Source organism: Crocuta crocuta, unplaced genomic scaffold (genome assembly GCF_008692635.1).
Source record: "Crocuta crocuta isolate KB4526 unplaced genomic scaffold, BGI_CrCroc_1.0 scaffold13, whole genome shotgun sequence".
NCBI classification, from domain to species: Eukaryota; Metazoa; Chordata; class Mammalia; order Carnivora; family Hyaenidae; genus Crocuta; species Crocuta crocuta.
In genome coordinates, this window is record NW_027530007.1 from 8,378,249 (window position 1) to 8,384,539 (window position 6,291).

Below are 6,291 nucleotides of genomic sequence, written 5' to 3' on the forward strand. Positions count from 1 at the left end.
ACAAAAAAGGAAAAAGAGATAAATTGGACTCTATCAGAATCAAAAACATTTGTGTATCAAATGACACTACCAACAGAGTGAAAAACAACAGGAAATAATATTTGCAAATCATGTATCAGATAAGCGTCTAGTGTCCAGGATATGTAGAGAACTCTTACAACTCAACAATCTCTATAAAAGTTAAAAAAAAAAAAGGCAAAGCAGGGCACCTGGGTGGCTCAGTCGGTTAAGTGTCCAATTTCAGCTGAGGTCACGATCTCACGGTTCATGGGTTTGAGCCCCGCGTTGGGCTCTGTGCTGACAGCTCAGAGCCTGGAGCCTGTTTCAGATTCTGTGTTTCCCTCTCTTTCTGCCCCTCCCCTGCTCATGCTCTGTCTCTCCTTCTCTCTCAAAAATATTCAAAAAACAAAAAAAAAAAGGCAAAGATCTAGAGGAGACATTCCTCCGAAGAAAATACACACATGGCCACTAGGCGCACAAAAAGAAGTTCAACATCATTCTTCACTAGGGAAATGCAAATCAGACCACAAGGAGCCAGTACTTCCCAGCCTCTCGGACGGCTAGAATCAAAAAGGCAGAGGCTGGGGCGCCTGGGTGGCTTAGTCGGTTAAAGCGTCCGACTTTCGCTTAGGTCATGATCTCACGGCTCGTGGGTTCGAGCCCCGCGCCGGGCTCTGTGCTGACTGCCAGCTCAGAGCCTGGAGCCTGTTTCAGTCTGTGACTCCCTCTCTCTCTGACTCTCCCCTGCTCACGCTGTCTCTCTCTCTCTCTCCTAGAAATAAATAAAAAATATTTAAAAAAAAAAAAAAAAGGCAGAGGGTAACGGGTGTCGGCAAGAATGTGGAGCACATGGAACCCTGTGTCGCAGGCTAAGAACCTAACATCGATCAGCTGCGTAGGAGATAGTTTGGTGGACCTTCCAGACAGACACAGAGCTCGGCGTGACCCCACAGCTCCACTGCTAGATAAATACCCCCAAATAACTAAAAACAGGTGTTCCAACAGAAACGTGTACGCTGACGTGTACGGCCGCTCTCATCACGATGGCCAAAAAGTGCCAACAGTCCGAATGCCCGTCCGCGGTGAACAGAGAGACCGAGGGTGGTGTGTCTGCCCGTGAGTCGCTCAGCCACAGACGGCTGTGGAGCACTGACTGCTGCGTCGTGGCTGAACCTGGAGAGAAGCCACGCACTGAAGGTCTCGGGGAAGGCGGTTCTGCCCCTGTGAAGTACTTGCGGCGGGCAGACCGATGGATACAGAAAGCAGATGGGGGGCTGGAACGGAAAGTGACGACTTGATGGGCACGGGGTTTCCTTCTGGGCTGATGACAATGTTCTGGAATGAGGTGGCGGTTGCAGCGGTGGGTGACGTGAATATACTCCACGCCAATCAACTGTGCACTCACCAGGGTCTAATTGCTACACTTCACGTTGTGTGTATTTTACCGTGACTTTAAAACAAAACGCCAGTGTGGCCGAATCCTCTGAGGGTCTCCCCGTCTGGTTAGGGGAGCAGGGGGTGCCCTGTGAGCAGGGACTTCATGGAGACCCTGTGCTCTGGGCTGAGCTGGGGGTGCGGTGGGAACAGGGGCGCTTGGGCCGCGGTGCCGCTCCCTGCCCCCTCGTGGGAGGGGCCGTGTTGGGGGGTCTTTTTGTTGGAGAGAACGGTCCTTCCTCAGAGGCCGTCCTGCCTGAGAAGAGGCCAAGAGGCAATTGGGACGATAACCAGGATCCAGGCCCAGAAGAAAGGGCCATTCTGGCCAGGAGCCCAGGGGCCAGGGTGTGCCACTGCGTCAAAACCCAGGTGGCACGGGTGGCAGATGTGGCACGTAACGTGGCACGACTCAGTAGGTGATGCGGCGGACGTGATGTCGCACGGCACGTAACGTGGCCTGGCGAGGGGGGAGCTCCGGACCCGCGTGGCTTCAGACCACACGCCCTCCCTTTGTGCTGCTGTCCTGGCTCTGTCTGCTTCCCCAGCTCCAGGGAAGGCTGCCCAGGGGCTGCCCGACACAGGGCAGCGGCTTCAGGAAGGCCTGGCGGGCGCCCCCAGGCACCGGCCGCACCCCCCCAACCCCCCCCCNGCTGGTGGAGCTGAGTCCCAGGGCGCCGAGCACGGGGAGATGAATCCCCTGAACAGACACGGTGCCCCTCCCCCAGGCAGGGCCCCGGCAGGGGCAGGGCGGGGGGAGTGGAGACCAGCCCCCTCCCATTTCCCTGGACAAGTCCCTGTGATCCGCCCCCCCACACCTCCAACGGTCCCTGCTCATGTCTGAGGCAGAAACTGGGGGAGGGGGTGGTGTGCAGGCTGCCCCCCTCGGGGGGGTGTCAGGCTAGTCGCCCTGCACCGGCCTGCAGCCCACCCAGCCGCGGTGGCCTACGTTGCCGTGTGCAACACTGGGGCTATGTCCCCACTGCCTGGCCTCAGGGACCCCTTGCCACGCAGCCTCAGGCCCGTTGCGGCACCTCAACACAGGAGGCTTGGCCAGGCCAGGGCCGAGGGGGCGCCCGGATTCCCTAGGCCTGGCTGAGGCAGCGGCCCCCCCCAGCCCCCCCCCCNAGGGTCTGGGTGCGCCCTCTCTGACCCCGGTCTCTTCCTAAGTGTGCATCACATCTTCTTGGCCTCTGGTGAGTGCTCCCAGCCCGGGCCCAGGTGTGCGCCCAGGTTGCCCCGGGACATGGCTGGCAGCTGCGGTAGGTCCGGGTTGGCCGGCAGGCGACTGCCTAGCTTTCTGCAGGTGGCTGGGGGAAGGCCTGTGGGGACCCACGGGGCCTCCTTGCTGAGCGAGCCACCCAGGCCAGGACTGGAAACGCGGCTGGGCTGGTGGGAGCACTGACCGTCCCCTTGATGCCGCTGCCCCAGGCGACCCCAGAGGGTGCTTTGGGGTTGGGAGCAGAGCAGCCAAGGAAGCGGGGCTCTGTCCCCAGCACGCAGGTCCAGGCCGGGGTGGGCCAGGGGCTGGGGCAGATGCGCCTCCGCCAGGAGGAGCCCGAACTGGAGCCTCTGCAGCCTTGAACCTGGCAACCGATGGAGGCTTCCTTTATAAGCAGCCCAACCGTTGCCCAAACCCTGCTTTCGGCCAGGAGGCAGGGAGGGCCCCTGTGTCTTTCTCTGTCCAGAAGCCCTCTTCCTCCTGGTGACACACCTGCCTGTGCTCTGGGTGCTGCGTGGTGTCCCAACGGGACATGAACTGTGGCCCCTCCCTTCCCTGCCTTCAGGGCCGCACGAATGTGACTGAGGCCCTTCAGAGCCTTCCTGAGGTCAACACACAGATATCTCGGTCTTGGGAGCGCCGGGGCTGCTAAGCTGGAGACGTAGGAAGATGGGCCTTCATCGCCACGGTCTGTCTCAGGCAGAGAGAGAGAAAAGGAGGCGCCAGAACTGGGGAAGCAGACCCAGGAGGGGAGTCCCGACAGCCTGACCGAGCGCCTGGGTCAATGCATCCCTGAAGCCCCGCCATCTGCTCGCAGACACATCCCCTGAGCGAGTCAATTACCTCTTTTCACATCAACTGGTTTAAGCTTCTGCTACTTGCTCCCCCGAGCCTGACTGGGGCCCCCGGCACGTGTACACTTAGTGCACATCTGTGGGGACACACATTCCTGGGGTACATGTGTGGGATACTCCTCCAAAATGGTCACATTTTTCTCTATTAGAGGGGTTTGTATGTTCAGCCAAAGGTGTCTCACTGCACCAATGACACAGAAAGCCTCTGTTTGGCTCACCTGTGGCAACTAGGGCCCCGGATGGAGCCAGGCTCTCCCTTCAGGCACCCATATCAGAGTGGGCCCGTGGTCAGGGACCCGAGTCTCCTTGGCACCTGTGGGCACTTGGGGACGTGTCTGCTGAGAGAAGGAAGGAGGGGCAGGCTTCCTCACTCTCCTGACCCCGTTCTGTCACCAGGCCCTGCCTCTGGCAGCGGCAGAACGAACGAGCACTTCTGGATTACCTACATTTGCACCTCTCCCTCCCTTCCTTGTCGCAGTGCTGTCCTCTGAGGCCAGGGGACAGGGCCAGGCTCGGGCTCACCTGTTAGAAGGGAGGGCGGGATGGCTTTGTGGGGGAGGAACAGACAGTGCCCCGCAGGAAGGGAGCCCGGAGACCCTTCACAGCCAGGCCTGGAGCCCCTGAGCGCGGGTCCTGCTCACGTGCACAGACTGTGTGAATAATTCACATTTAACAAGACCTACTTTCCGGTCAGACGATTTCCTGCTAAAGAGTCCATGGGGCGGGGGCATCTGAACACCGCATTCGCACACCCCAGGTTCCTAGTGAAGGCTGGGCCCCGAGCCAGGCACCGGGCCAGCCGCTTGCACCCTCGGGCCCTGCTCAGCCCCGGAGCCACCGGGCGGGCCCTGCCAAGGGCGAGGCGCGGCCGGCGGGCGTGGCTCTGGACTCAGGACTTCAGGCTGATCTCTAAGCCGCTTATCTAGAGAAGGAGGGAGTGTCACCAGGAAATCAGGAGAAGCCTAAGTTCTTGGCCATCAAGGCACAAGTTCTCCAGGCAGTGGCAGTGGGGCCACCATGGGCCCTGATTTATGCCCCACTGAGGAGGGTGCTGGCAGCAGATGGGGGCCCGGACGGCAGAAGGCCAGAGCAGAAGGGAGGGAGGGCAGGCTCCCCAGAATGTGCTTCCTCCCCTCGAGGTCCAAAGGGCTCTGGCTGCAAGCTAGAAGCTCGCTGGGTTCCTGCGAGCTGAGCAGGACCGGCGTCCCTAGGGCGAGAGGGCTCTGCTCCCTGGGGACTCAAGTGGGGAGAAGGCTCCTGGGCCCCCGTGACTTCTGCACTTTGAAGGGGCTGAGGCCCCGGGCTGTGTACGAGATCTGGAAATGAGGACCCAGGGCTCCCTCCTCCTTCCTTCCTGCCTTCCCCTCAACTTTGCCCTCACACTCACCCAGAAACCCGTACAGGAGGGTTCTGGGCCTGGGCCCCAGGGCAAGTTCCAGGGAAGGGCTTGCCCTGCCCTGCAGACCTACAGATTAGCTGGGGCTCCACGTCTACACCCCAGACCTCACAGCTGGTGCAGGCAGTGGCCTGGTGTCTTCACGTGTGGCCTTGTTCTGTGGCCTTGGTGTAGCTGGGGGTGGGCCCAGTCCGGCCTGCGGTGGCTGCGGGATAGGAGAGCGCTGAGCCAGCCCTGCCCGTGCCCCTGCTGCCCAGTCAGGCCTGCAGCCTGGTGCCCACCAGGGACCTTGGGAAGGCACGAAGGGATCGAGGCTGGTGCTGGGGGGGGGTTCTGAGGGTCCCCCACGCCTCCTCCCATCCCCGAAGGAGTACTCAGGAGTACTCGGGAGTACTCAGGTCTCCACAGAGACTACGCTCTTGCCCGTTTCCTTCTGCTCCGGTGCTGGCCCTAGCCCCCCTCCCCCCCTTCCTCCTCCTCCTCCTTTCCCCCTCCTTCCTTGCCTCGTTTTCCTCTTCTCCCTCCACATTTCCACTTTTCTAAGTCCTGGGCCTAGGTGCGCACTGACGGCTGGCATCAGACCTGGTGCATTCAGAGGAAGGTCTCGACCCTGAGTCTGTGACCTTGGGTCCAGTGCTTCCGGGACGCACCTGCCGCACCTGCCGACGCCCAGGACACTCATCTTCCCAACGTGGCATCACACACCCCTCCTCTGGAGCAGTGGGGAACGCCGCAGAACCCCCAGCACCTCGTCCTGGACACAGTGACCGTTCGGCTGCGAGCCTCCCCCTCCCCCGATCCTCTGGTCCTCATGCTGGGTCTCGTCCCTCTCACTCAGAACACAGAGCCTCACCCACACGCCTTGCACCCATCCCGTAAACGTTCCCCGAGGACCCGCCGTGCGCCTCGTGCCCTGCTTGTCAGGCAGAGCAGTGGGCAAGGAGTCACAGGGCCATCTTCGGCCGGGGAGACGGGCAAGGAGAAAGCAGCCCACGAATGAACCACGTGAGGTCTCAGGAATGAGAGCTCTGAAGAGAAATGGAGCCAGCAAGCCACTGAGGAAGGACAAAGGGGCAGAGACTGGGGGAGGCCTCTCTGTGGAGGCGGCTGGAGGTTATGGGGGAGACCGCAGAGCCACAAAGGCAAAAGGTCAGAGGCTGGATGTGGTGACCTGTGTGATTAAGGTGCAGAGAGGAGTTAGAGTGCCGAACAGCAAGGGCAGAGGAGCCTGGATATTGTGGGAGGGGCAACGGGAACTGTCATGTCTGCTAAGCAAGGTGGCCATCCCTGCTGGCGTGGGGACTGTGGTGACCCAATGGAGGTCAGAGCCCACGTGGGTGAGGAGGGTGGGGTGGCGGCAATCGTGGGAGATCGGTTACATTGGGCGG